Genomic DNA, 22,044 nt, shown 5'->3' with positions numbered 1-22,044 from the left:
GTCCTACAGGTTTTACACGTGTCCTACAGGTTTTACACCTGTCCTGCAGGTTTTACATGTGTCCTGCAGGTTTTACATGTGTCCTGTTGGTTTTACACGTGTCCCACAGGTTTTACACGTGTCCTGCAGGTTTTACATGTGTCCTGCAGGTTTAAAACGTGTGCTGTTGGTTTTACACGTGTCCTGCAGGTTTTACACATGTCCTGTTGGTTTTACATGTGTCCTACAGGTTTTACAACTGTCCTGCAGGTTTTACATTTGTCCTGCAGGTTTTACACGTGTCCTGCAGGTTTTACATGTGTCCTGTAGGTTTTAAACGTGTCCTGTTGGTTTTACACGTGTCCTGTTGGTTTTACACGTGTCCTACAGGTTTTACACGTGTCCTACAGGTTTTACACGTGTCCTGCAGGTTTTACATGTGTCCTGTTGGTTTTACACGTGTCCTGCAGGTTTTACATGTGTCCTGTTGGTTTTACACGTGTCCCACAGGTTTTACACGTGTCCCACAGGTTTTACACGTGTCCTGTTCGTTTTACACGTGTCCTACAGGTTTCACACGTGTCCTACAGGTTTTAAACGTGTCCTGTTGGTTTTACACGTGTCCTGTTGGTTTTACACGTGTCCTACAGGTTTTACACGTGTCCTACAGGTTTTACACCTGTCCTGTTGGTTTTACACGTGTCCTACAGGTTTTACACGTGTCCTACAGGTTTTACACGTGTCCTACAGGTTTTACACGTGTCTTACAGGTGTTACACGTGTCCTGTTCGTTTTACACGTGTCCTACAGGTTTTACACCTGTCCTGCAGGTTTTACACGTGTCCTACAGGTTTTACACGTGTCCTGCAGGTTTTACATGTGTCCTGTTGGTTTTACACGTGTGCTGTTGGTTTTACACGTGTCCTACAGGTTTTACACGTGTCCTGTTGGTTTTACACATGTCCTGTTGGTTTTACACGTGTCCTACAGGTTTTACACGTGTCCTACAGGTTTTACACCTGTCCTGTTGGTTTTACACGTGTCCTGTTGGTTTTACACGTGTCCTACAGGTTTTACACGTGTCCTACAGGTTTTACACGTGTCTTACAGGTTTTACACGTGTCCTACAGGTGTTACACGTGTCCTGTTCGTTTTACACGTGTCCTACAGGTTTTACACGTGTCCTGCAGGTTTTACATGTGTCCTGCAGGTTTAAAACGTGTGCTGTTGGTTTTACACGTGTCCTACAGGTTTTACACGTGTCCTGTTGGTTTTACACATGTCCTGTTGGTTTTACATGTGTCCTACAGGTTTTACACGTGTCCTACAGGTTTTACACGTGTCTTACAGGTTTTACACGTGTCCTACAGGTGTTACACGTGTCCTGTTCGTTTTACACGTGTCCTACAGGTTTTACACGTGTCCTGTTGGTTTTACACGTGTCCTGTTGGTTTTACACGTGTCCTGTTGGTTTTACACGTGTCCTGTTGATTTTACACGTGTCCTACAGGTTTTACACGTGTCCTACAGGTTTTACACGTGTCCTACAGGTTTTACACGTGTCTTACAGGTGTTACACGTGTCCTGTTCGTTTTACACGTGTCCTACAGGTTTTACACCTGTCCTGCAGGTTTTACATGTGTCCTGCAGGTTTTACACGTGTCCTACAGGTTTTACACGTGTCCTGCAGGTTTTACATGTGTCCTGTTGGTTTTACACGTGTGCTGTTGGTTTTACACGTGTCCTACAGGTTTTACACGTGTCCTGTTGGTTTTACACATGTCCTGTTGGTTTTACATGTGTCCTACAGGTTTTACACCTGTCCTGCAGGTTTTACATGTGTCCTGCAGGTTTTACACCTGTCCTACAGGTTTTACACCTGTCCTGCAGGTTTTACATGTGTCCTGCAGGTTTTACACGTGTCCTACAGGTTTTACACGTGTCCTGTTCGTAGTACACGTGTCCTACAGGTTTTACACGTGTCCTACAGGTTTTACACGTGTCCTACAGGTTTTACACGTGTCCTACAGGTGTTACACGTGTCCTGTTCGTTTTACACGTGTCCTACAGGTTTTACATGTGTCCTACAGGTTTTACACATGTCCTGTTCGTTTGACACGTGTCCTACAGGTTTTACACCTGTCCTGCAGGTTTTACATGTGTCCTGCAGGTTTTACACCTGTCCTGTTGGTTTTACACGTGTCCTGTTGGTTTTACACGTGTCCTACAGGTTTTACACGTGTCCTACAGGTTTTACACGTGTCTTACAGGTTTTTCACGTGTCCTACAGGTGTTACACGTGTCCTGTTCGTTTTACACGTGTCCTACAGGTTTTACACGTGTCCTGTTGGTTTTACACGTGTCCTGTTGGTTTTACACGTGTCCTGTTGATTTTACACGTGTCCTACAGGTTTTACACGTGTCCTGCAGGTTTTACATGTGTCCTGTTGGTTTTACACGTGTCCCACAGGTTTTACACGTGTCCTGCAGGTTTTACATGTGTCCTGCAGGTTTAAAACGTGTGCTGTTGGTTTTACACGTGTCCTGCAGGTTTTACACATGTCCTGTTGGTTTTACATGTGTCCTACAGGTTTTACAACTGTCCTGCAGGTTTTACATTTGTCCTGCAGGTTTTACACGTGTCCTGCAGGTTTTACATGTGTCCTGTAGGTTTTACACGTGTCCTACAGGTTTTACACGTGTCCTGTCCGTTTTACACGTGTCCTACAGGTTTTACACGTGTCCTACAGGTTTTACACCTGTCCTGCAGGTTTTACATGTGTCCTGCAGGTTTTACATGTGTCCTGCAGGTTTTACACGTGTCCTGCAGGTTTTACATGTGTCCTGTAGGTTTTACACGTGTCCTACAGGTTTTACACGTGTCCTGTCCGTTTTACACGTGTCCTACAGGTTTTACACGTGTCCTACAGGTTTTACACCTGTCCTGCAGGTTTTACATGTGTCCTGCAGGTTATACATGTGTCCTGTTGGTTTTACACATGTCCTGCAGGTTTTACACGTGTCCTGCAGGTTTTACACGTGTCCTACAGGTTTTAAACCTGTCCTGTTGGTTTTACTCGTGTCCTGTTGGTTTTACACGTGTCCTACAGGTTTTACACGTGTTCTGTTGGTTTTACATGTGTCCTATTGGTTTTACATGTGTCCTGCAGGTTTTAAACGTGTCCTGTTGGTTTTACACGTGTCCTACAGGTTTTACACGTGTCCTACAGGTTTTACACGTGTCCTACAGGTTTTAAACCTGTCCTGTTGGTTTTACTCGTGTCCTGTTGGTTTTACACGTGTCCTACAGGTTTTACACGTGTTCTGTTGGTTTTACATGTGTCCTATTGGTTTTACATGTGTCCTGCAGGTTTTACACGTGTCCTACAGGTTTTACACCTGTCCTGCAGGTTTTACATGTGTCCTGCAGGTTTTACACGTGTCCTACAGGTTTTACACCTGTCCTGCAGGTTTTACACGTGTCCTGCAGGTTTTACACGTGTCCTGCAGGTTTTACATGTGTCCTGCAGGTTTTACACGTGTCCTACAGGTTTTACACGTGTCCTGCAGGTTTTACATGTGTCCTGTTGGTTTTACACGTGTCCCACAGGTTTTACACGTGTCCTGTTCGTTTTACACGTGTCCTACAGGTTTCACACGTGTCCTACAGGTTTTAAACGTGTCCTGTTGGTTTTACACGTGTCCTGTTGGTTTTACACGTGTCCTACAGGTTTTACACGTGTCCTACAGGTTTTACACCTGTCCTGTTGGTTTTACACGTGTCCTGTTGGTTTTACACGTGTCCTACAGGTTTTACACGTGTCCTACAGGTTTTACACGTGTCCTACAGGTTTTACACGTGTCTTACAGGTGTTACACGTGTCCTGTTCGTTTTACACGTGTCCTACAGGTTTTACACCTGTCCTGCAGGTTTTACACGTGTCCTACAGGTTTTACACGTGTCCTGCAGGTTTTACATGTGTCCTGTTGGTTTTACACGTGTGCTGTTGGTTTTACACGTGTCCTACAGGTTTTACACGTGTCCTGTTGGTTTTACACATGTCCTGTTGGTTTTACACGTGTCCTACAGGTTTTACACGTGTCCTACAGGTTTTACACCTGTCCTGTTGGTTTTACACGTGTCCTGTTGGTTTTACACGTGTCCTACAGGTTTTACACGTGTCCTACAGGTTTTACACGTGTCTTACAGGTTTTACACGTGTCCTACAGGTGTTACACGTGTCCTGTTCGTTTTACACGTGTCCTACAGGTTTTACACGTGTCCTGCAGGTTTTACATGTGTCCTGCAGGTTTAAAACGTGTGCTGTTGGTTTTACACGTGTCCTACAGGTTTTACACGTGTCCTGTTGGTTTTACACATGTCCTGTTGGTTTTACATGTGTCCTACAGGTTTTACACGTGTCCTACAGGTTTTACACGTGTCTTACAGGTTTTACACGTGTCCTACAGGTGTTACACGTGTCCTGTTCGTTTTACACGTGTCCTACAGGTTTTACACGTGTCCTGTTGGTTTTACACGTGTCCTGTTGGTTTTACACGTGTCCTGTTGGTTTTACACGTGTCCTGTTGATTTTACACGTGTCCTACAGGTTTTACACGTGTCCTACAGGTTTTACACGTGTCCTACAGGTTTTACACGTGTCTTACAGGTGTTACACGTGTCCTGTTCGTTTTACACGTGTCCTACAGGTTTTACACCTGTCCTGCAGGTTTTACATGTGTCCTGCAGGTTTTACACGTGTCCTACAGGTTTTACACGTGTCCTGCAGGTTTTACATGTGTCCTGTTGGTTTTACACGTGTGCTGTTGGTTTTACACGTGTCCTATAGGTTTTACACGTGTCCTGTTGGTTTTACACATGTCCTGTTGGTTTTACATGTGTCCTACAGGTTTTACACCTGTCCTGCAGGTTTTACATGTGTCCTGCAGGTTTTACACCTGTCCTACAGGTTTTACACCTGTCCTGCAGGTTTTACATGTGTCCTGCAGGTTTTACACGTGTCCTACAGGTTTTACACGTGTCCTGCAGGTTTTACATGTGTCCTGCAGGTTTTACATGTGTCCTGTTGGTTTTACACGTGTCCTGCAGGTTTTACATGTGTCCTGTTGGTTTTACACGTGTCCCACAGGTTTTACACGTGTCCTACAGGTTTTACACGTGTCCTACAGGTTTTAAACGTGCCCTGTTGGTTTTACACGTGTCCTACAGGTTTTAAACGTGTCCTGTTGGTTTTACACGTGTCCTGTTGGTTTTACACGTGTCCTACAGGTTTTACACGTGTCCTACAGGTTTTACACGTGTCCTACAGGTTTAACACGTGTCCTGTTGGTGTACACGTGTCCTACAGGTTTTACACGTGTCTTGTTGGTTTTACACGTGTGCTGTTGGTTTTACACGTGTCCTACAGGTTTTACACATGTCCTCCAGGTTTTACACGTGTCCTGTTGGTTTTACACGTGTGCTGTTGGTTTTACACGTGTCCCACAGGTTTCACACGTGTCCTGTTGGTTTTACACGTGTGCTGTTGGTTTTACACATGTCCTAAAGGTTTCACACGTGTCCTACAGGTTTTAAACGTGTCCTGTTGGATTTACACGTGTCCTACAGGTTTTACACGTGTCCTGTTGGTTTTACACGTGTCCTGTTGGTTTCACACGTGTCCTGTTGGTTTTACACGTTTGCTGTTGGTTTTACACGTGTCCTACAGGTTTGACACGTGTCCTACAGGTTTTACACATGTCCTGTTGCTTTTACACGTGTCTTACAGGTTTTACACGTGTCCTGCAGGTTTTACACGTGTCCTACAGGTTTTAGACATGTCCTGCAGGTTTTACACGTGTCCTAAAGGTTTCACACGTGTCCTACAGGTTTTAAACGTGTCCTGTTGGATTTACACGTGTCCTACAGGTTTTACACGTGTCCTGTTGGTTTTACACGTGTCCTGTTGGTTTTACACGTGTCCTGTTGGTTTTACACGTGTCCTACAGGTTTTACACGTGTCTTACAGGTTTTACACGTGTCCTACAGGTGTTACACGTGTCCTGTTCGTTTTACACGTGTCCTACAGGTTTTACATGTGTCCTACAGGTTTTACACATGTCCTGTTCGTTTTACACGTGTCCTACAGGTTTTACACCTGTCCTGCAGGTTTTACATGTGTCCTGCAAGTTTTACACCTGTCCTGTTGGTTTTACACGTGTCCTGTTGGTTTTACACGTGTCCTACAGGTTTTACACGTGTCCTACAGGTTTTACACGTGTCTTACAGGATTTACACGTGTCCTACAGGTGTTACACGTGTCCTGTTCGTAGTACACGTGTCCTACAGGTTTTACACGTGTCCTACAGGTTTTACACGTGTCCTACAGGTTTTACACGTGTCCTACAGGTGTTACACGTGTCCTGTTCGTTTTACACGTGTCCTACAGGTTTTACATGTGTCCTACAGGTTTTACACATGTCCTGTTCGTTTGACACGTGTCCTACAGGTTTTACACCTGTCCTGCAGGTTTTACATGTGTCCTGCAGGTTTTACACCTGTCCTGTTGGTTTTACACGTGTCCTGTTGGTTTTACACGTGTCCTACAGGTTTTACACGTGTCCTACAGGTTTTACACGTGTCTTACAGGTTTTTCACGTGTCCTACAGGTGTTACACGTGTCCTGTTCGTTTTACACGTGTCCTACAGGTTTTACACGTGTCCTGTTGGTTTTACACGTGTCCTGTTGGTTTTACACGTGTCCTGTTGATTTTACACGTGTCCTACAGGTTTTACACGTGTCCTACAGGTTTTACACGTGTCCTACAGGTTTTACACGTGTCTTACAGGTGTTACACGTGTCCTGTTCGTTTTACACGTGTCCTACAGGTTTTACACCTGTCCTGCAGGTTTTACATGTGTCCTGCAGGTTTTACACGTGTCCTACAGGTTTTACACGTGTCCTGCAGGTTTTACATGTGTCCTGTTGGTTTTACACGTGTGCTGTTGGTTTTACACGTGTCCTACAGGTTTTACACCTGTCCTGTTGGTTTTACACGTGTCCTGTTGGTTTTACACGTGTCCTACAGGTTTTACACGTGTCCTACAGGTTTTACACGTGTCCTACAGGTTTTACACGTGTCTTACAGGTGTTACACGTGTCCTGTTCGTTTTACACGTGTCCTACAGGTTTTACACCTGTCCTGCAGGTTTTACACGTGTCCTACAGGTTTTACACGTGTCCTGCAGGTTTTACATGTGTCCTGTTGGTTTTACACGTGTGCTGTTGGTTTTACACGTGTCCTACAGGTTTTACACGTGTCCTGTTGGTTTTACACATGTCCTGTTGGTTTTACACGTGTCCTACAGGTTTTACACGTGTCCTACAGGTTTTACACCTGTCCTGTTGGTTTTACACGTGTCCTGTTGGTTTTACACGTGTCCTACAGGTTTTACACGTGTCCTACAGGTTTTACACGTGTCTTACAGGTTTTACACGTGTCCTACAGGTGTTACACGTGTCCTGTTCGTTTTACACGTGTCCTACAGGTTTTACACGTGTCCTGCAGGTTTTACATGTGTCCTGCAGGTTTAAAACGTGTGCTGTTGGTTTTACACGTGTCCTACAGGTTTTACACGTGTCCTACAGGTTTTACACCTGTCCTGCAGGTTTTACATGTGTCCTGCAGGTTTTACACGTGTCCTACAGGTTTTACACGTGTCCTGCAGGTTTTACATGTGTCCTGTTGGTTTTACACGTGTGCTGTTGGTTTTACACGTGTCCTACAGGTTTTACACGTGTCCTGTTGGTTTTACACATGTCCTGTTGGTTTTACATGTGTCCTACAGGTTTTACACCTGTCCTGCAGGTTTTACATGTGTCCTGCAGGTTTTACACCTGTCCTACAGGTTTTACACCTGTCCTGCAGGTTTTACATGTGTCTTACAGGTTTTACACGTGTCCTACAGGTGTTACACGTGTCCTGTTCGTAGTACACGTGTCCTACAGGTTTTACACGTGTCCTACAGGTTTTACACGTGTCCTACAGGTTTTACACGTGTCCTACAGGTGTTACACGTGTCCTGTTCGTTTTACACGTGTCCTACAGGTTTTACATGTGTCCTACAGGTTTTACACATGTCCTGTTCGTTTGACACGTGTCCTACAGGTTTTACACCTGTCCTGCAGGTTTTACATGTGTCCTGCAGGTTTTACACCTGTCCTGTTGGTTTTACACGTGTCCTGTTGGTTTTACACGTGTCCTACAGGTTTTACACGTGTCCTACAGGTTTTACACGTGTCTTACAGGTTTTTCACGTGTCCTACAGGTGTTACACGTGTCCTGTTCGTTTTACACGTGTCCTACAGGTTTTACACGTGTCCTGTTGGTTTTACACGTGTCCTGTTGGTTTTACACGTGTCCTGTTGATTTTACACGTGTCCTACAGGTTTTACACGTGTCCTACAGGTTTTACACGTGTCCTACAGGTTTTACACGTGTCTTACAGGTGTTACACGTGTCCTGTTCGTTTTACACGTGTCCTACAGGTTTTACACCTGTCCTGCAGGTTTTACATGTGTCCTGCAGGTTTTACACGTGTCCTACAGGTTTTACACGTGTCCTGCAGGTTTTACATGTGTCCTGTTGGTTTTACACGTGTGCTGTTGGTTTTACACGTGTCCTACAGGTTTTACATGTGTCCTGTTGGTTTTACATGTGTCCCGCAGGTTTTACATGTGTCCTGTTGGTTTTACACGTGTCCCACAGGTTTTACACGTGTCCTGTTCGTTTTACACGTGTCCTACAGGTTTTACACGTGTCCTACAGGTTTTAAACGTGTCCTGTTGGTTTTACACGTGTCCTGTTGGTTTTACACGTGTCCTACAGGTTTTACACGTGTCCTACAGGTTTTACACGTGTCCTACAGGTTTTACACGTGTCCTGTTGGTGTACACGTGTCCTACAGGTTTTACACGTGTCTTGTTGGTTTTACACGTGTGCTGTTGGTTTTACACGTGTCCTACAGGTTTTACACATGTCCTCCAGGTTTTACACGTGTCCTGTTGGTTTTACACGTGTGCTGTTGGTTTTACACGTGTCCCACAGGTTTCACACGTGTCCTGTTGGTTTTACACGTGTGCTGTTGGTTTTACACATGTCCTAAAGGTTTCACACGTGTCCTACAGGTTTTAAACGTGTCCTGTTGGATTTACACGTGTCCTACAGGTTTTACACGTGTCCTGTTGGTTTTACACGTGTCCTGTTGGTTTCACACGTGTCCTACAGGTTTTAAACGTGTCCTGTTGGATTTACACGTGTCCTACAGGCTTTACACGTGTCCTGTTGGTTTTACACGTGTCCTGTTGGTTTTACACGTGTCCTGTTGGTTTTACACGTGTGCTGTTGGTTTTACACGTGTCCCACAGGTTTCACACGTGTCCTGTTGGTTTTACACGTGTGCTGTTGGTTTTACACATGTCCTAAAGGTTTCACACGTGTCCTACAGGTTTTAAACGTGTCCTGTTGGATTTACACGTGTCCTACAGGTTTTACACGTGTCCTGTTGGTTTTACACGTGTCCTGTTGGTTTCACACGTGTCCTACAGGTTTTAAACGTGTCCTGTTGGATTTACACGTGTCCTACAGGCTTTACACGTGTCCTGTTGGTTTTACACGTGTCCTGTTGGTTTTACACGTGTCCTGTTGGTTTTACACGTGTCCTACAGGTTTTACACGTGTCCTACAGGTTTTACACCTGTCCTGTTGGTTTTACACGTGTCCTGTTGTTTTTACACGTGTCCTACAGGTTTTACACGTGTCCTGCAGGTTTTACACGTGTCCTACAGGTTTTACACGTGTCCTGTTGATTTTACACGTGTCCTACAGGTTTTACACGTGTCCTGCAGGTTTTACACGTGTCCTACAGGTTTTACACGTCTCCTGCAGGTTTTACACGTGTCCTATAGGTTTTACACGTGTCCTACAGGTTTCACACGTGTCCTACAGGTTTTAAACGTGTCCTGTTGGTTTTACACGTGTCCTGTTGGTGTACACGTGTCCTACAGGTTTTACACGTGTCCTGTTGGTTTTACACGTTTGCTGTTGGTTTTACACGTGTCCTACAGGTTTGACACGTGTCCTACAGGTTTTACACATGTCCTGTTGCTTTTACACGTGTCTTACAGGTTTTACACGTGTCCTGCAGGTTTTACACGTGTCCTACAGGTTTTAGACATGTCCTGCAGGTTTTACACGTGTCCTAAAGGTTTCACACGTGTCCTACAGGTTTTAAACGTGTCCTGTTGGATTTACACGTGTCCTACAGGTTTTACACGTGTCCTGTTGGTTTTACACGTGTCCTGTTGGTTTTACACGTGTCCTGTTGGTTTTACACGTGTCCTACAGGTTTTACACGTGTCTTAGAGGTTTTACACGTGTCCTACAGGTGTTACACGTGTCCTGTTCGTTTTACACGTGTCCTACAGGTTTTACATGTGTCCTACAGGTTTTACACATGTCCTGTTCGTTTTACACGTGTCCTACAGGTTTTACACCTGTCCTGCAGGTTTTACATGTGTCCTGCAAGTTTTACACCTGTCCTGTTGGTTTTACACGTGTCCTGTTGGTTTTACACGTGTCCTACAGGTTTTACACGTGTCCTACAGGTTTTACACGTGTCTTACAGGTTTTACACGTGTCCTACAGGTGTTACACGTGTCCTGTTCGTTGTACACGTGTCCTACAGGTTTTACACGTGTCCTACAGGTTTTACACGTGTCCTACAGGTTTTACACGTGTCCTACAGGTTTTACACGTGTCTTACAGGTTTTACACGTGTCCTACAGGTGTTACACGTGTCCTGTTCGTTGTACACGTGTCTTACAGGTTTTACACGTGTCCTACAGGTGTTACACGTGTCCTGTTCGTTGTACACGTGTCCTGCAGGTTTTACATGTGTCCTGCAGGTTTAAAACGTGTGCTGTTGGTTTTACACGTGTCCTACAGGTTTTACACGTGTCCTGTTGGTTTTACACATGTCCTGTTGGTTTTACATGTGTCCTACAGGTTTTACACCTGTCTTGCAGGTTTTACATTTGTCCTGCAGGTTTTACACGTGACCTGCAGGTTTTACACGTGTCCTGCAGGTTTTAAACGTTTCCTGTTGGTTTTACACGTGTCCTACAGCTTTTACACGTGTCCTGTTGGTTTTACACGTGACCTGCAGGTTTTACACGTGTCCTGCAGGTTTTAAACGTTTCCTGTTGGTTTTACACGTGTCCTACAGCTTTTACACGTGTCCTGTTGGTTTTACACGTGTCCTGTTGGTTTTACACGTGTCCTGTTGGTTTTACACATGTCCTACAGGTTTTACACGTGTCCTGTTGGTTTTACACATGTCCTACAGGTTTTACACGTGTCCTGTTGGTTTTACACGTGTCCTGTTGGTTTTACACGTGTCCTACAGGTTTTACATGTGTCCTGCAGGTTTTACACGTGTCCTGTTGGATTTACACATGTCCTACAGGTTTTACACGTGTCCTACAGGTTTTACACGTGTCCTACAGGTTTTACACCTGTCCTGTTGGTTTTACACGTGTCCTGTTGGTTTTACACGTGTCCTACAGGTTTTACACGTGTCCTACAGGTTTTACACGTGTCTTACAGGTTTTACACGTGTCCTACAGGTGTTACACGTGTCCTGTTCGTTTTACACGTGTCCTACAGGTTTTACATGTGTCCTACAGGTTTTACACATGTCCTGTTCGTTTTACACGTGTCCTACAGGTTTTACACCTGTCCTGCAGGTTTTACATGTGTCCTGCAGGTTTTACACCTGTCCTGTTGGTTTTACACGTGTCCTGTTGGTTTTACACGTGTCCTACAGGTTTTACACGTGTCCTACAGGTTTTACACGTGTCTTACAGGTTTTACACGTGTCCTACAGGTGTTACACGTGTCCTGTTCGTTTTACACGTGTCCTACAGGTTTTACACGTGTCCTGTTGGTTTTACACGTGTCCTGTTGGTTTTACACGTGTCCTGTTGGTTTTACACGTGTCCTGTTGATTTTACACGTGTCCTACAGGTTTTACACGTGTCCTACAGGTTTTACACGTGTCCTACAGGTTTTACACGTGTCTTACAGGTTTTACACGTGTCCTACAGGTGTTACACGTGTCCTGTTCGTTTTACACGTGTCCTACAGGTTTTACACGTGTCCTGTTGGTTTTACACGTGTCCTGTTGGTTTTACACGTGTCCTGTTGGTTTTACACGTGTCCTGTTGATTTTACACGTGTCCTACAGGTTTTACACGTGTCCTACAGGTTTTACACGTGTCCTACAGGTTTTACACGTGTCCTGCAGGTTTTACATGTGTCCTGCAGGTTTTACATGTGTCCTGTTGGTTTTACACGTGTCCTGCAGGTTTTACATGTGTCGTGTTGGTTTTACACGTGTCCCACAGGTTTTACACGTGTCCTGTTCGTTTTACACGTGTACTACAGGTTTTACACGTGTCCTACAGGTTTTAAACGTGTCCTGTTGGATTTACACGTGTCCTGTTGGTTTTACACGTGTCCTGTTGGTTTTACACGTGTCCTGTTGGTTTTACACGTGTCCTGTTGGTTTTACACGTGTCCTGTTGGTTTTACACGTGTCCTACAGGTTTTACACGTGTCCTGCAGGTTTTACACGTGTCCTACAGGTTTTACATGTCTCCTGCAGGTTTTACACGTGTCCTATAGGTTTTACACGTGTCCTGTTGGTTTTACACGTGTCCTACAGGTTTTACACGTGTCCTGCAGGTTTTACACGTGTCCTGTTGGTGTACACGTGTCCTACAGGTTTTACACGTGTCCTGTTGGTTTTACACGTTTGCTGTTGGTTTTACACGTGTCCTACAGGTTTGACACGTGTCCTACAGGTTTTACACATGTCCTGTTGCTTTTACACGTGTCTTACAGGTTTTACACGTGTCCTGCAGGTTTTACATGTGTCCTGCTGGTTTCACATGTGTCCTGCAGGTTTCACACGTGTCCTACAGGTTTTACACGTGTCCTACAGGTTTTAGACATGTCCTGCAGGTTTTACACGTGTCCTAAAGGTTGCACACGTGTCCTACAGGTTTTAAACGTGTCCTGTTGGTTTTACACGTGTCCTGTTGGTTTTACACGTGTCCTGTTGGTTTTACACGTGTCCTACAGGTTTTACACGTGTCTTACAGGTTTTACACGTGTCCTACAGGTGTTACACGTGTCCTGTTCGTTTTACACGTGTCCTACAGGTTTTACATGTGTCCTACAGGTTTTACACATGTCCTGTTCGTTTTACACGTGTCCTACAGGTTTTACACCTGTCCTGCAGGTTTTACATGTGTCCTGTTGGTTTTACACGTGTCCTACAGGTTTTACACGTGTCCTACAGGTTTTACACGTGTCTTACAGGTTTTACACGTGTCCTACAGGTGTTACACGTGTCCTGTTCGTTGTACACGTGTCCTACAGGTTTTACACGTGTCCTGCAGGTTTTACATGTGTCCTGCAGGTTTTACACGTGTCCTGTTGGTTTTACACGTGTCCTGTTGGTTTCACACGTGTCCTACAGGTTTTAAACGTGTCCTGTTGGATTTACACGTGTCCTGTTGGTTTTACACGTGTCCTGTTGGTTTTACACGTGTCCTACAGGTTTTACACGTGTCCTGCAGGTTTTACACGTGTCCTACAGGTTTTACATGTCTCCTGCAGGTTTTACACGTGTCCTATAGGTTTTACACGTGTCCTGTTGGTTTTACACGTGTCCTACAGGTTTTACACGTGTCCTGCAGGTTTTACACGTGTCCTGTTGGTGTACACGTGTCCTACAGGTTTTACACGTGTCCTGTTGGTTTTACACGTTTGCTGTTGGTTTTACACGTGTCCTACAGGTTTGACACGTGTCCTACAGGTTTTACACATGTCCTGTTGCTTTTACACGTGTCTTACAGGTTTTACATGTGTCCTGCTGGTTTCACATGTGTCCTGCAGGTTTCACACGTGTCCTACAGGTTTTACACGTGTCCTACAGGTTTTAGACCTGTCCTGCAGGTTTTACACGTGTCCTGCAGGTTTTACATGTGTCCTGCAGGTTTTAAACGTGTGCTGTTGGTTTTACACGTGTCCTACAGGTTTTACACGTGTCCTGTTGGTTTTACACATGTCCTGTTGGTTTTACATGTGTCCTACAGGTTTTACACCTGTCTTGCAGGTTTTACATTTGTCCTGCAGGTTTTACACGTGTCCTGCAGGTTTTACACGTGTCCTGCAGGTTTTAAACGTGTCCTGTTGGTTTTACACGTGTCCTACAGCTTTTACACGTGTCCTGTTGGTTTTACACGTGTCCTGTTGGTTTTACACGTGTCCTACAGGTTTTACATGTGTCCTGCAGGTTTTACACGTGTCCTGTTGGTTTTACACGTGTCCTACAGGTTTTACATGTGTCCTGCAGGTTTTACACGTGTCCTGTTGGTTTTACACATGTCCTACAGGTTTTAAACGTGTCCTGTTGGTTTTACACATGTCCTACAGGTTTTACACGTGTCCTGTTGGTTTTACACGTGTCCTGTTGGTTTTACACGTGTCCTGTTGATTTTACACGTGTCCTACAGGTTTTACACGTGTCCTACAGGTTTTACACGTGTCCTACAGGTTTTACACGTGTCTTACAGGTGTTAGACGTGTCCTGTTCGTTTTACACGTGTCCTACAGGTTTTACACCTGTCCTGCAGGTTTTACACGTGTCCTACAGGTTTTACACGTGTCCTGCAGGTTTTACATGTGTCCTGTTGGTTTTACACGTGTCCTACAGGTTTTACACGTGTCCTGTTGGTTTTACACATGTCCTGTTGGTTTTACATGTGTCCTACAGGTTTTACACCTGTCCTGCAGGTTTTACATGTGTCCTGCAGGTTTTACATGTGTCCTGCAGGTTTAAAACGTGTGCTGTTGGTTTTACACGTGTCCTACAGGTTTTACACGTGTCCTGTTGGTTTTACACATGTCCTGTTGGTTTTACATGTGTCCTACAGGTTTTACACCTGTCTTGCAGGTTTTACATTTGTCCTGCAGGTTTTACACGTGTCCTGCAGGTTTTACACGTGTCCTGCAGGTTTTAAACGTTTCCTGTTGGTTTTACACGTGTCCTACAGCTTTTACACGTGTCCTGTTGGTTTTACACGTGTCCTGTTGGTTTTACACGTGTCCTACAGGTTTTACATGTGTCCTGCAGGTTTTACACGTGTCCTGTTGGTTTTACACATGTCCTACAGGTTTTACACGTGTCCTGTTGGTTTTACACATGTCCTACAGGTTTTACACGTGTCCTGTTAGTTTTACACGTGTCCTGTTGGTTTTACACGTGTCCTACAGGTTTTACATGTGTCCTGCAGGTTTTACACGTGTCCTGTTGGTTTTACACATGTCCTACAGGTTTTAAACGTGTCCTGTTGGTTTTACACATGTCCTACAGGTTTTACACGTGTCCTGTTGGTTTTACACGTGTCTTACAGGTGTTACACGTGTCCTGTTCGTTTTACACGTGTCCTACAGGTTTTACACCTGTCCTGCAGGTTTTACACGTGTCCTACAGGTTTTACACGTGTCCTGCAGGTTTTACATGTGTCCTGTTGGTTTTACACGTGTCCTACAGGTTTTACACGTGTCCTGTTGGTTTTACACATGTCCTGTTGGTTTTACATGTGTCCTACAGGTTTTACACCTGTCCTGCAGGTTTTACATGTGTCCTGCAGGTTTTACACCTGTCCTACAGGTTTTACACCTGTCCTGCAGGTTTTACACGTGTCCTGCAGGTTTTACATGTGTCCTGCAGGTTTAAAACGTGTGCTGTTGGTTTTACACGTGTCCTACAGGTTTTACACGTGTCCTGTTGGTTTTACACATGTCCTGTTGGTTTTACATGTGTCCTACAGGTTTTACACCTGTCTTGCAGGTTTTACATTTGTCCTGCAGGTTTTACACGTGTCCTGCAGGTTTTACACGTGTCCTGCAGGTTTTAAACGTTTCCTGTTGGTTTTACACGTGTCCTACAGCTTTTACACGTGTCCTGTTGGTTTTACACGTGTCCTGTTGGTTTTACACGTGTCCTACAGGTTTTACATGTGTCCTGCAGGTTTTACACGTGTCCTGTTGGTTTTACACATGTCCTACAGGTTTTACACGTGTCCTGTTGGTTTTACACATGTCCTACAGGTTTTACACGTGTCCTGTTGGTTTTACATGTGTCCTGCAGGTTTTACATGTGTCCTGTTGGTTTTACACGTGTCCTGTTGGTTTTACACGTGTCCCACAGGTTTTACACGTGTCCTGTTCGTTTCACACGTGTCCTACAGGTTTTACACGTGTCCTACAGGTTTTACACGTGTCTTACAGGTTTTACACGTGTCCTACAGGTGTTACACGTGTCCTGTTCGTTTTACACGTGTCCTACAGGTTTTACACGTGTCCTGCAGGTTTTACATGTGTCCTGCAGGTTTAAAACGTGTGCTGTTGGTTTTACACGTGTCCTACAGGTTTTACACGTGTTCTGTTGGTTTTACACGTGTCCTACAGGTTTTACACGTGTCCTACAGGTGTTACACGTGTCCTGTTCGTTTTACACGTGTCCTACAGGTTTTACACCTGTCCTGCAGGTTTTACATGTGTCCTGCAGGTTTCACACGTGTCCTACAGGTTTTACACGTGTCCTGCAGGTTTTACACGTGTCCTGTTGGTTTTACACGTGTCCTACAGGTTTTACACGTGTCCTACAGGTTTTACACGTGTCTTACAGGTTTTACACGTGTCCTACAGGTGTTACACGTGTCCTGTTCGTTTTACACGTGTCCTACAGGTTTTACACGTGTCCTGCAGGTTTTACATGTGTCCTGCAGGTTTAAAACGTGTGCTGTTGGTTTTACACGTGTCCTACAGGTTTTACACGTGTCCTGTTGGTTTTACATGTGTCCTACAGGTTTTACACCTGTCCTGCAGGTTTCACATTTGTCCTGCAGGTTTTACACGTGTCCTACAGGTTTTACACCTGTCCTGCAGGTTTTACATGTGTCCTGCAGGTTATACATGTGTCCTGGTGGTTTTACACATGTCCTGCAGGTTTTACACGTGTCCTGCAGGTTTTACACGTGTCCTGCAGGTTTTAAACGTGTCCTGTTGGTTTTACACGTGTCCTGTTGGTTTTACACGTGTCCTGTTGGTTTTACACGTGTCCTACAGGTTTTACACGTGTCCTACAGGTTTTAAACCTGTCCTGTTGGTTTTACACGTGTCCTGTTGGTTTTACACGTGTCCTACAGGTTTTACACGTGTCCTACAGGTTTTACACGTGTTCTGTTGGTTTTACACGTGTCCTACAGGTTTTACACGTGTCCTACAGGTGTTACACGTGTCCTGTTCGTTTTACACGTGTCCTACAGGTTTTACACCTGTCCTGCAGGTTTTACACGTGTCCTGTTGGTTTTACACGTGTCCTACAGGTTTTACACGTGTCCTACAGGTTTTACCCGTGTCTTACAGGTTTTACACGTGTCCTACAGGTGTTACACGTGTCCTGTTCGTTTTACACGTGTCCTACAGGTTTTACATGTGTCCTACAGGTTTTACACATGTCCTGTTCGTTTTACACGTGTCCTGTTGGTTTTACACGTGTCCTGTTGGTTTTACACGTGTCCTTATGATTTTACACGTGTCCTACTGGTTTTACACGTGTCCTACAGGTTTTACACGTGTCCTACAGGTTTTACACGTGTCTTACAGGTGTTACACGTGTCCTGTTCGTTTTACACGTGTCCTACAGGTTTTACACCTGTCCTGCAGGTTTTACATGTGTCCTGCAGGTTTTACACGTGTCCTACAGGTTTTACACGTGTCCTGCAGGTTTTACATGTGTCCTGTTGGTTTTACACGTGTGCTGTTGGTTTTACACGTGTCCTACAGGTTTTACACGTGTCCTGTTGGTTTTACACATGTCCTGTTGGTTTTACATGTGTCCTACAGGTTTTACACCTGTCCTGCAGGTTTTACATGTGTCCTGCAGGTTTTACACGTGTCCTACAGGTTTTACACGTGTCCTGCAGGTTTTACATGTGTCCTGCAGGTTTTACATGTGTCCTGTTGGTTTTACACGTGTCCTGCAGGTTTTACATGTGTCCTGTTGGTTTTACACGTGTCCCACAGGTTTTACACGTGTCCTGTTCGTTTTACACGTGTCCTACAGGTTTTAAACGTGTCCTGTTGGTTTTACACGTGTCCTGTTGGTTTTACACATGTCCTGCAGGTTTTACACGTGTCCTGCAGGTTTTAAACGTGTCCTACAGGTTTTACACGTGTCCTGTAGGTTTTACACATGTCCTGTTGGTTTTACACGTGTCCTGTTGATTTTACACGTGTCCCACAGGTTTTACACGTGTCCTGTTCGTTTTACACGTGTCCTACAGGTTTTACACGTGTCCTACAGTTTTTACACGTGTCCTGTTGGTGTACACGTGTCCTAAAGGTTTTACACGTGTCCTGTTGGTTTTACACGTGTCCTGATGGTTTTACACGTGTGCTGTTGGTTTTACACGTGTCCTGTTGGTTTTACACGTGTCCTACAGGTTGTACACGTGTCCTGTTGGTTTTACACGTGTCCTACAGGTTTTACACGTGTCCCATTGGTTTTACACGTGTGCTGTTGGTTTTACACGTTTCCCACAGGTTTTACACGTGTCCTACAGGTTTTACACGTGTCCTACAGGTTTTACACGTGTCCTACAGGTTTTACAGGTGTCCTGTTGGTTTTACACGTGTCCTACAGGTTTTACACGTGTCCTGTTGGTTTTAGACATGTCCTACAGGTTTTACACGTGTCCTACAGGTTTTACATGTGGCCTGCAGGTTTTACATGTGTCCTACAGGTTTTACACGTGTCCTGTTGGTTTTACACGTGTCTTACAGGTTTTAAATGTGTCCTGCAGGTTTTACACGTGTCCTACAGGTTTTACACGTGTCCTGCAGGTTTTACATCTGTCCTGCAAGTTTTACACGTGGCCTACAGGTTTTACACATGTCCTGCAGGTTTTACATGTGTCCTGCAGGTTTTACACGTTTCCTACAGGTTTTATACGTGTCCTGTTGGTTTTACACGTGTGCTGTTGGTTTTACACGTGTCCTGTTGGTTTTACACGTGTCCTACAGGTTTTATATGTGTCCTACAGGTTTTACACGTGTCCTGTTGGTTTTACACGTGTCCTACAGGTTTTACACGTGTCCTACAGGTTTTACACGTGTCCTACAGGTTTTACATGTGGCCTGCAGGTTTTACATGTGTCCTACAGGTTTTACACGTGTCCTGTTGGTTTTACACGTGTCCTACAGGTTTTACACCTGTCCTACAGGTTTTACACGTGTCCTACAGGTTTTACATGTGGCCTGCAGGTTTTACATGTGTCCTACAGGTTTTACACGTGTCCTGTTGGTTTTACACGTGTCCTACAGGTTTTACACGTGTCCTACAGGTTTTAAATGTGTCCTGCAGGTTTTACACGTGTCCTACAGGTTTTACACGTGTCCTGTTCGTTTGACACGTGTCCTACAGGTTTTACACATGTCCTGTTGGTTTTACACGTGTCCTACAGGTTTTACACCTGTCCTGCAGGTTTTACATTTGTCCTACAGGTTTTACACCTTTCCTGCAGGTTTTACACGTGTCTTACAGGTTTTACACGTGTCCTGCAGGTTTTACACGTGTCCTGCAGATTTTAGACGTGTCCTGCAGGTTTTACACGTGTCCTGCAGGTTTTACACGTGTCCTACAGGTTTTACATGTGTCCTGCTGGTTTTACACGTGTCCTACAGGTTTTACATGTGTCCTGCAGGTTTTACACGTTTCCCACAGGTTTTACACATGTCCAAAAGGTTTTACACGTGTCCTACAGGTTTTACACGTGTCCTACAGGTTTTACACGTGTCCTATAGGTTTTACACGTGTCCCACAGGTTTTACACGTGTCCCACAGGTTTTACACGTGTCCTACAGGTTTTACACGTGTCCTACAGGTTTTACACATGTCCTGTTGGTTTTACACGTGTCCTACAGGTTTTACACGTGTCCTACAGGTTGTACACGTGTCCTGTTGGTTTTACACGTGTCCTACAGGTTTTACACGTGTCCTGTTGGTTTTAGACGTGTGCTGTTGGTTTTACACATGTCCTACAGGTTTTACACGTGTCCTACAGGTTTTACACGTGTCCTACAGGTTTTACACCTGTCCTGCAGGTTTCACATGTGTCCTGCAGGTTTTACATGTGTCCTGCAGGTTTTACACGTGTCTTACAGGTTTTACACCTGTCCTATTGGTTTTACACGTGTCCTACAGGTTTTACACGTGTCCTACAGGTTGTACACGTGTCCTACAGGTTTTACATGTGTCCTGCAGGTTTTATACGTGTCCTAAAGGTTTTACACGTGTCCCACCGTTTTTACACGTGTCCCACAGGTTTTACACGTGTCCTGTTCGTTTTACATGTGTCCTACAGGTTTTACACGTGTCCTGCAGGTTTTACACGTGTCTTACAGGTTTTACACGTGTCCTGCAGGTTTTACACGTGTCCTGCAGATTTTAGACGTGTCCTGCAGGTTTTACACGTGTCCTGCAGGTTTTACACGTGTCCTGCAGGTTTTACACGTGTCCTACAGGTTTTACATGTGTCCTGCTGGTTTTACACGTGTCCTACAGGTTTTACATGTGTCCTGCAGGTTTTACACGTGTCCTGCAGGTTTTACACGTGTCCTGCAGGTTTTACACGTGTCCCACTGGTTTTACATGTGTCCTGCTGGTTTTACACGTGTCCTACAGGTTTTACACGTGTCCTACAGGTTTTACATGTGTCCTGCAGGTTTTACACGTGTCCCACAGGTTTTACACATGTCCAAAAGGTTTTACACGTGTCCTAAAGGTTTTACACGTCCTACAGGTTTTACATGTGTCCTGTTGGTTTAACACATGTCCCACTGGTTTTACACGTGTCCTGTTGGTTTTACACGTGTCCTGTTGGTTTCACATGTGTCCTACAGGTTTTACACGTGTCCCACAGGTTTTACACGTGTCCTGTTCGTTTTACACGTGTTCTACAGGTTTTACACGTGTCCTGCAGGTTTTACACGTGTCCTGCAGGTTTTACATGTGTCCTGCAGGTTTTATACTTGTCCCACAGGTTTTATACGTGTCCTGTTCGTTTTACACGTGTCCTACAGGTTTTACACGTGTCCTACAGGTTGTACACGTGTCCTATAGGTTTTACACGTGTCCTGCAGGTTTTACACGTGTCCTGCAGGTTTTACACGTGTCCTACAGGTTTTAATGTGTCCTGCAGGTTTTACATGTGTCCTGCAGGTTTTACACGTGTCCCACAGGTTTTACACGTGTCCTGTTGGTTTTACACGTGTGCTGTTGGTTTTACACGTGTCCTACAGGTTTTACACGTGTCCTACAGGTTTTACACATGTCCTGTTGGTTTTACACGTGTCCTACAGGTTTTACACGTGTCCTAGAGGTTGTACACGTGTCCTGTTGGTTTTACACGTGTCCTACAGGTTTTACACGTGTCCTGTTGGTTTTAGACGTGTGCTGTTGGTTTTACACGTGTCCTACAGGTTTTACACCTGTCCTGCAGGTTTCACATGTGTCCTGCAGGTTTTACATGTGTCCTGCAGGTTTTACACGTGTCTTACAGGTTTTACACCTGTCCTGTTGGTTTCACACGTGTCCTAAAGGTTTTACACGTCCTACAGGTTTTACATGTGTCCTGTTGGTTTTACACATGTCCCACTGGTTTTACACGTGTCCTGTTGGTTTTACACGTGTCCTGTTGGTTTTACATGTGTCCTGCAGGTTTTACATGTGTCCTGCAGGTTTCACATGTGTCCTACAGGTTTTACATGTGTCCTGCAGGTTTTATACGTGTCCCACAGGTTTTATACGTGTCCTGTTCGTTTTACACGTGTCCTGCAGGTTTTACACGTGTCCTGCAGGTTTTA

The sequence above is a fragment of the Telmatherina bonti genome (assembly GCF_933228915.1).
Source record: "Telmatherina bonti genome assembly, chromosome: 23".
In the NCBI taxonomy this organism is placed as follows: Eukaryota; Metazoa; Chordata; class Actinopteri; order Atheriniformes; family Telmatherinidae; genus Telmatherina; species Telmatherina bonti.
Note: the sequence above shows the minus strand (reverse complement) of the source record.